The sequence below is a fragment of the Trachypithecus francoisi genome, unplaced genomic scaffold, assembly GCF_009764315.1.
Source record: "Trachypithecus francoisi isolate TF-2019V2 unplaced genomic scaffold, Tfra_2.0 Lachesis_group3, whole genome shotgun sequence".
NCBI lineage: Eukaryota > Metazoa > Chordata > Mammalia > Primates > Cercopithecidae > Trachypithecus > Trachypithecus francoisi.
This window is the reverse complement of record NW_022681468.1, coordinates 4761493-4770604: the sequence shown is the minus strand read 5'-3', so window position 1 is coordinate 4770604 and position 9112 is coordinate 4761493. Positions and strand designations below refer to the sequence as shown.

Sequence of the window (9112 nt, the reverse complement as noted above, 5' to 3'; positions counted from 1 at the left end):
AGAGAGACTTGTTCGGTCAGAGAACAGCATGATCACAGGAGAAGGCATACAATCAAAAGCTGTGTGCAGGTCCAGGAGCGGTGGCACACGTACTCCCAGCACTTTGGAACGCCTAGGCGGGAAGATCGCTTGAGCTCAGGAGTTCAAGACCAGCCTGGGCAACATAGCGAAACACCGTCTCTACAAAAAATACAAAAACTAGGCCAGGCGCAGTGGCTCACGCCTGTAATCCCAGCACTTTTGGGAGGCGGAGGCGGTCAGGAGTTCGAGAACAGCCTGGCCAACATGGTGAAACCCCGTCTCTAGTAAAAATACAAAAATTAGCCAAGTGTGGTGGCGAGCGCCTATAACCCCAACTACTAGGGAGGCTGAGGCAGGAAAATCGCTTGAACCCGGGAAGCAAAGGTTGCAGTGGGCCGAGATCACGCCACCGCACTCCAGTCTGGGCAACAGAGCAAGACTCCGTCTCAAAAAAAAAAAAAAAAAATAGGCGGGCGTGGTGACGCAGGCCTGTAGTCCCAGCTATTTGGGAGGCTGAGGCAGGAGTGTCGCTTGAGCCCGGGAGGTCGAGGCTATAGTGAGGCGAGATCGCGCCACTGCACTCAAGCCTGGGCGCCAGAGCGAGACCGTGTCTCAAAAGAAAAAAAAAAAAAAGGTGTGTGCAGGTAACAGCAAGTAGTCCCAAAAGAGTAGACCGAGGTGTGTGCAGCGGATAACAGTTGGGATATTCGCTTCTGTCTAATCAGCACCTTTGGACATCTGCGTCAGGCTCTGTGCTGACAAAGAGCGCACTGACGGCCACAGTAGGGCCCTGCCAGTCCTGTGACGGTATCCAGCAGTTAAGTGTGATAGCAGCCACGCACCACCTCCAAAAGCAGCACCCACAACAACCTACATACTGCATATTATTTGAAGGGGGTCACGACCCCAGAAGCCCAGCCATGGACCACGGTTTAAGAACCCCTAGTCCATCTGGAACAATAAACATGAAATGAGTGCCTGGCTTGGAATGCAAGCCAGGCCGTGACAAAAACGAGGAAAGAGCCGACGGTTTCAGAGGCTGTCGCGAGGAGACGGCCTTAGAGGCAAGGAGGGGACGACGACGAGCCTAAACTCCTGGGCCCAGGACAAATTCGTTCTCTTCTCCAGGATACCCAGAGACGAGTGCAGGATTTCAGCGAAACATGCCCCAATCTCAAGGGCGACACCCAGAGATGACGCAAACGGCGCGCCAGGCTGCGCCAATGCAGGACCGCCCCGCCTCCGGCCGGTGCATTGTGGGACCTGACAGCACCAGTCATGCGCCCAATCTCGCGAGAGAGTGAGTTCACGCGGAACATAGCGGTGAGAACGGGGAGGGCCCTCCTCAGCCAGAGGCGCGCCCCCTGGGGGGCATGGACCAATCACAATGCCTCTCCTTCCTGGCTGCTGGGATTGGTCGGAGGGTGCACATGACCGGACTGCGGGACACGTGACCGAGCCGACCGAGGTCGTGTGACCCCTCTGGTGTAGTCCTGGAACAAGGCTTTGGCTGCGGCGGGCAAGGGCCAGAGAGACCTCGTTCTGAGACCAGGGTTCGGAGACTGGCGGGCCTCGGAACAGCAGAGCTAGCGCACTTCCGGCCTGGCCCTCTGCTCGCGGCCTTGGGCAAGGCGGGTTAGGTCACTTGCTAAGGAAAGAGCTCAATACGTCATGTGTTCCTCTCCCAGTGACTTGGACCTCGGTTCCCTCTCTAGTGAAGTGGGCACAGTGTGGCCCGAAAAAGGGTTCTCTAGGGCTTGCTTGCCTGAGTTGGGACGCGTGGAAATGCCCTGCCGAATATGAATGGGGCGATGGCCTCGCGAGACGGAGCAGTCCGGGAAAGCTGACCGTGGACTGAGTTGTGGAGCCAAGCTCCAGGCCTCGGCTGACTTAGCGGCCAGTCGTACATGGTGGGTATGCGGCGGGCCCGACGCCACCAGTTGTGGACCACTTTTGTCATCTTCACGACCTCAGTGAGGGTCAGAAGTGTCCGCAAGCCATATAAGCGAGGAGAGGCCTAGCTGAGGGCGCACAGCCTGGAAGTGGTGAAACCAGAGCTGGACCCTGCTTGACCCACAGACCCTCCGCCGGCTTGCTCTTGCGAGGCAAGAAGCGAGGGTTGGCGAGCCAGCTGGGAGTACCCACCCTCTCCATGCCTGGTGGAGTCACCCAAGCCCCAGCGACACCCCAGCCTGCCCAAGATACTGGTGACCCTGCAGGCGGAGGCCCTGGCTTCTCAGTCAGGGTCTCCTCCCCACGGCGGCAGACCTGTCCGATGTTTTGAGCCCTTTACACCAGAGGCAGGAGGGCTGCAGGCCAGAGCCAGCAAAGGAGGAGAAGCAGAGGGAATGAGAAACCTAGAAGCTGGAACGAGAAGGAGGGAGTGAAATGGGCAAAGGCCCAAAGAAAACAACTGCCCCCTCCTAAGCTTAGTTCATTTAGCTCTATAAATATCTATCGAACACCTACTGGATGCCAGGCACTTTTCTAGGCACTGGGCAGCTAGCGTTAAACAAGAGGCAGAAATCCCTGCCTTCAACAGAATCTACGCTGTGTTGAAGTAAGTGATACAGGGAAAAGCTAAAGATGGGGAGAGAGGTGGGAAGGGTATAGAGGCTGGGGAGAAATTTACAAAAGAGGCAGGGAAGGCTTTACTGGGAAGGTGACTATGAAGGAAGTGAAGGAAGGCCGTTGCAGGCCGGGGGCTCATGGTGTGCAAGGGCCCTGGGGTGGAAGTGATCACGCAGTGGTGTGAGCGTGGGTTTGAGTACTAGGTGGTGGTCAGAGAGGTAATACGTGGCCACCGAAAGGACTCGGTGGCATAAAGCCATTGCAGGATTTTAAGGACTGACCTGGTCTCTGCATTGTAGCGGGTGCACTCTGCTGGTCTGTTGAGAATTAACTCTTTGAGACCAGAGTAGGGGCAGAGAGCCCTTGGAGGGTGGGGGGGCTACAGAGATAATCCAGAGATGTGGGTGGCTTGGACCACAGTGGCAGCAGTGCAAACGGGAAAGGAGTTGGGTTTGGGAGGTATTCCAAAGGTAGAATTGGATGCATGCCATTCCAGATCACCAACCGTAGGCCCACTATCCTGGAAACTTTTCCTCTTCATGAAGGCACCTTCCCTTCACTTTCGCTTCAAGTTTCCATTCCACAGGGGGACAGAAACTCAATCTCAGGATCCCACCCTTCAGTTCTAGGGGTTGTGGCAGCCAAGTCATGGGTGGTGTGGGTGGGGAGTCTGGTCCCCTGTCACCTTGTCCATCTCCACTGGCATCTGTGGAGGCCATCTCACTCCAGGATGGAGTGTCCTACTCCACATCTAGCTTCCCTTCAGCTGCCTCCACACCCTGCTGCTTTATAACTGCCAGGTGGTCTCAGGCCTCCTTCCCAAGCAGCCCCCAGCAGCTTTCTTGCTGTTCTCACTGAGCTACACACCTCTCAGGAGCAAGAAGGAGCTATGCCCTTTGCTCCCAGAACCCCAAACCACCCTCAGTGTCTCTATCATCTTTGCCCAGGCCAGGGCAGCTGCCTCTGTTCAAGCACCTCACCTTCCTGCCTGTCCTCTGATTCTCCCATCCCTGACCCCATCCTGGCCTGTGGGATATTGCCAGAGAAACTCTGGCTCTGATGTATCCACTTCCCTCCACACCATCCCTGGCTCAGCTCTCAGCTCCAAGGCTGCCCCACAAGGTTATGCAGATGTTTAGTGAGCCAGTGGCAGTGAAATTGGCACATTGCCTGTCCTGGCTTGGACCTGCCTACAAAGAAGTGGAGAGGTGCCTTTTCCTCATTTCCACAAAGGCACCTCTGAGCCACCATGGGCCTCCTGTGCTCACAAACCTCTGGAAGGTCAAAAGCAAGGAATTGGCTCTTGCTCTTCTGTGTTCTGTTGTAACAATCCCTGCTAAGAGCCATGGCAAGCTCTGGCCTAGCTGCCTGAATGAGGGGAGGTTTGGAGGGGAAATTATACTGATTCATAAAGAAAATAGTACCCCCTTTCTTTGCTGGTAAGTCCCTCTGAAAGGGAAGGAATGTTGTACCCTACCCCAGCACCTATGACCTGGGGGCCCCAAGAGGCTCAACAGTGACAATTTTGACTTTCTTTGTTAAATAGACATTACTATATATATATATATATATATTTTTTTTTTTTTTTTTTTTTTTTTTTGAGACAGAGTCTTACTCTGTCACCCATACTGGAGTGCAGTGGCACGAACTCGGCTCACTGCAACCTCTACCTCCTGGGTTCAAGCAATTCTCATGCCTCAGCCTCCCGAGTAGCTGGGATTAAGGTACGTACAACCAGGCCCATCTAATTTTTGTGTTTTTAGTGGAGACGGGGTTTCGCCATGTTGGCAAGGCTGGTCTCGAACTCCTGACATCAGGTGAGCCATCCGCCTCGGCATCCCAAAGTACTGGGATTACAGGCGTGAGCCACCACGTCCGGCCTATAGTCATGATTTTATTTATTTATTTACTGTGAGACACAATCTCCCTCTGTTGCCCAGGCTGGAGTGCAGTGGCACAACCTCAGCTCGCTGCAACCTCCAACCCCTGGGTTCAAGCGATTCTTGTGCCTCAGCCTCCCAAGTAGCTGGGATTACAGGCATGTGACACCACACTGAGCTATTTTTTGTGTTTTTGGTAGAGATGGGGTTTTGCTATGTTGGCTAGGCTGGTCTTGAACTCCTGTACTCAAGTGATCCGCCCGCCTATAATTTTTTTTGAGTGATGGGGTCTCGTTCTCTCACCAGGCTTGAGTACAGTGGCATGAACACGGCTCACTGCATCCTTGATCTCCTGGGCTCAAGCGATCCTCCTGCCTTGGCCCAGGAGTTGCTGGCATGAGCCTCCACGTCCAGTGTGTTCAGATTTTCTTCATGTTTCTTTTCTGTTCCAGGATCCCATGCAGGACACCACATCGCATTTAGTTGTCCACCACAATTTTAATTCTGAAGGTGTAGTATTAAGGGAGGAGGCTAAAGAAGCACATACTTGCTGAATTTTCCCTTCGTTATATGCTGCAGATGGTAGCAGCAGCTTGTGGCTGAGTTTCAGCGTTCTGCCGGACGGGTGACAGCTGAGCAGGCAGTAGCAGGATGCTGGGGAGGGTCTTCACCTTGCATAGTGTCCCTTCCCACACTGCCCGTTGAGTTGGGAGTGGTGGGGAGTTAACTGTTGAATGTGTACATAATTTCTCTTTGGGACGGCAAAATGTCTGGAAATGGATGGTGGTGATGCTTGTATAACTTTACAGATTTACTTAATGCCACTGAATTATACAACTCAAATGATTGAAATGGTAAATTTTATTCATCATTTATCACATTTTTTTAAAACCTCAAGATATAGGCCAGGCACAGCGGCTCACGCCTGTAATCCTAGCACTTTGGGAGGCCAAGGTGGGTGGATCCTGAGGTCAGGAGATCGAGACCATCCTGGCTAACACGGTGAAACCCCATCTCTACTAAAAATACAAAAAAAAAAAAAAATTAGCCGGGCATGGTGGCAGGCACCTGTAGTCCCAGCTACTCGGGAGGCTGAGGCAGGAGAATGGCGTGAACCTGGGAGGTGGAGCTTGCAGTGAGCCAAGATCGTGCCGTTGCACTCCAGCCTGGGTGACAGAGCGAGACTCCGTCTCAAAAACTTAAAATTAAAATCTCAAGAAATAAAGATGCAACTTAAGGCTTCTGCTTTTTGCTCTTCAGTAAAGGAAACTATTTTTTTTTAGTCTGTTGCTTGGAAGCCTTTTACATTCCTCAAGGTTCACCCCCAGAACAGGGTTCCGGGATCGGTGCCAATGGGGCTAGAGCACCACCGTCATTGCTACTGCTAATGACAATGGCGATAGCAACAATGGCCATGATTGATCGATCATTGTGCTAGCAGCTGTACCACATGGTGCCATCTGTTCTTCACACAGCCCTGGGGCAGGTACGCTCATGGGAACATAGCACAGGGTAGTTAAGGGACTCATCCAAGGTCATGCAGCTGGGAGTGGCAGCACCAGGATCCTTCCAGAACCAGAGCTCTTTCTCACCACCCATGTCAGTGCCAGCAAGGCCTCCCAAACTCCGCCAAAGCCACCTCAATAACAGGAGAGAGGTGTCCTTGGCCAAGCCCAGGAGGGAGGCTGCCAGCTGCCTGTGGAATAAGTCCTCTGGTCCAGATGAGGACTAGCAAAAGGAAGGGCTGTTTGCCTTCTTTAAAAAGATTACAGTAGTGACTGGTGTTTATTAAACACATACTATGTTCTACGATAGTGTTCTCCAGGCTGACGTCACCTGTAGATCTCTAGCCCCACAGATGCTCCACTGACAAGTTGTTTCATCGCTGGGCACAGTTTTGCGCACCTGCAGTCCCAGTTACTTGGGAGGCTAAGGTGGGAGGATCACCTGAGCCTGAGAAGTCAAGGCTGCAGTGAACTGTGATCACACCACTGCACTCTAGCCTAGGTGGCAAGAGTGAGACCGTGAGACCCTGTTAAATAAATAAATAAGAAAAATAGTCTCATAGCCAAGTAAGTTTGGGAAGGGCCTCCTAGAGGATTTGAAAGGAGCTGCAGTGATGACGCCCCTTCGGCTTCGTCTAACTCAGTGATTCTCAAATCTCTTTGGCCCCAGCAGCCCATTTTCATTGCAAGATCCATCAACAAGCCTCAGGCCTCCAAGTTGCTATTCACAGGCTGTCTGAGCAGTGCTAGTTTTTTTTTTTTCTTTTTGAGACGAGTCTCATTCTGTCACCCAGCCTGCAGTGCAGTGGCACAATCTCAGCTCACTGCAACCCCCACCTCCCAGGCTCAAGCGATCCTCCCACCTCAGTCCCCCATCACCACCCAGTATCTGGGACCACAGGTGTATGCCACCACGACCAGCTGCTTTTTACGTATTTTTTGTAGAGACAGGATTTTGCCAAGTTACCCAGGCTGGTCTTGAACACCTGGACTCAAGCCATTTACCGGCCTCGGCCTCCCAAAGTGCTGGGATTATAGGCGTAAGCCACTGCACCCAGCCTGAGCAGTGCTCCTAAACACAGTCTCGCTATGTCTTCCCCTCATGCTCAAGGAATGGAAGTCAAGTGTAGAGAGGTCAGTGGCTGATCCACAGCCCCATACTCACTCCACTTAGAAAATAAATGCTAAAGAGTTTTAATATACACAAAAGGTAGTTACAGGCTGGGCACAGTGGCTCACATGTGTAATGCCAGCATTTGGGGAGGCTGAGGCAGGAGGATCGCTTGAGCCCAGGAGGTGAAGGCTGCAGTGAGCTATGATAGTGCCATTGCACTCCAGCCTGGACAACAGAAAGAGACCTTGTCTCAAAAGCAGGAGAGACAGAGAGAAAGAAATAACAGTTTGGCCGGGCGCGGTGGCTCAAGCCTGTAATCCCAGCACTTTGGGAGGCCGAGACGGGCGGATCACGAGGTCAGGAGATCAAGACCATCCTGGCTAACACGGTGAAACCCCGTCTCTACTAAAAATACAAAAAAAACCTAGCCGGGCGAGGTGGCGGGTGCCTGTAGTCCCAGCTTCTCGGGAGGCTGAGGCAGGAGAATGGCGTGAACTCGGGAGGCGGAGCTTGCAGTGAGCTGAGATCCGGCCACTGCGCTCCAGCCAGGGCGACAGAGCGAGACTCCGTCTCAGAAAAAAAAAAGAACAGTTAGAATAAGGCTGTCTGGCAGCACCAGGGGATTCTGCAGTGATAAGGGAAAGAGTAACGCTATTTTCTGATAAATCCTTTTATGTTCTATCACCTTTAAGGGTGAAATAGGGTTTTGTTTTGTGAATAAAAATGTCAACATGTCCCCCCACTGCCATGGTGAGAAGCGACCGCGGTCCTGAGGCCGAGCAAAGTCCCAGTCTTGCAGACACAGGCAAGCCTCTGGGAACTTCGGGTTGCCTGTGAAATATGCATGTCCTTTGGAGTAAAGTGGGGAGTTATTTCTTCAAAGTGAAGCTGGGCACGGTGGCTCACGCCTATAATCCCAGCACTTTGGGAGGCTGGGGCAGGCAGATTACCTGAGGTCAGGAGTTTGAGACCAGCCTGAGCAACACAGTGAAACCCTGTCTCTACTAAAAAGACAAAAATTAACTGGGTGTGGTGGCAGGCGCCTGTAATCCCAGCTACTCAGGAGGCTGAGGCTGAAGAATTGCTGGAAGTCCGGGGGGGCGGTGAAGGTTGCAGTGAGCTGAGATCGTGCCACTGCACTCCAGTCTAAGCAACAAGACCAAGACTTGGCCGGGCGTGACGGTTGTTCTAGGCAAGTGACCTAGGTCATTCTAGGGTGTCCAGTCTTTTGGCCTCCCTGGGCCACACTGGAAGAATAAGAATTGTCTTGGGGCATATAAAATACACTAAGGACAGCTAAGAGCGGAGAAACACAAAATCACACAAAATGCTTTAAGAAAGTTTACAATTTGTGTTGGGCCGCATGCGGGCCACGGGTTAGACAAGCATGCTCTAGATGGTTCCAGGCCTTCCTGTGTGACCAGCTGACGAGGCGGATGGAGGGGATTCTGCTGCTGCCTCTCCATCAGTCCTGGGAGGAAAGGTCTCATGGAATTAAGGGAAGTGGCTACATTAATATCTGCTGGCGCCTGCTTGGTGCCGGGCCCAGCCCCACGTGCCAGGACAGTGGGCAGCTGCAGGCGCTGTGCGTTGGTGGAGGCCTGCAGGTGTCGTGATGTGCTGGCCCCGCTGCTGCTGTGCGGGCATCCCGGACGGGCTGTTGGCATCCGGCTTTCTGCACTGGGCGCTGCCGCCCAAAGAGCTGCTCGTCGACATTTGGGGGAGAGGAAGGGAACATTGGAGGATTCCCAGCTCTTCTGCACGGGGTAAATGGAAGGAGAGGACCCGGCCCATGCCCCTTGGTGGCTCGAAGGCTCTAGACACGGTCGGCCTCCGGGTTTGAACCCCTACTCCGCCTCCTGTTATCTCTGAGACTTCAGCAAGCTACTGCCCTTTCCAAACCTATTCCTGCCCTTTGCATGGCGGAGTTAACCCATCTGGTGGATCTGGCGATGCTGGAGGAAGCCGTTAGACGCCCCCGGCGCGTGGTGAGGCCTCTCCCTCCAGCAGCGGGGCGTGCC

General features: G+C 53.2%; 1 long non-coding RNA gene across 1 annotated transcript; it reads left to right on the top strand.

Annotated features, from left to right (window-relative positions):
• Positions 1–1414: 1414 nt before the first annotated feature.
• On the top strand, positions 1415–5338 carry LOC117071356. The gene is made up of 2 exons (XR_004432256.1): positions 1415–2581; positions 4925–5338. It is a non-coding gene; the product is annotated as an uncharacterized LOC117071356 (long non-coding RNA).
• Positions 5339–9112: the final 3774 nt, after the last annotated feature.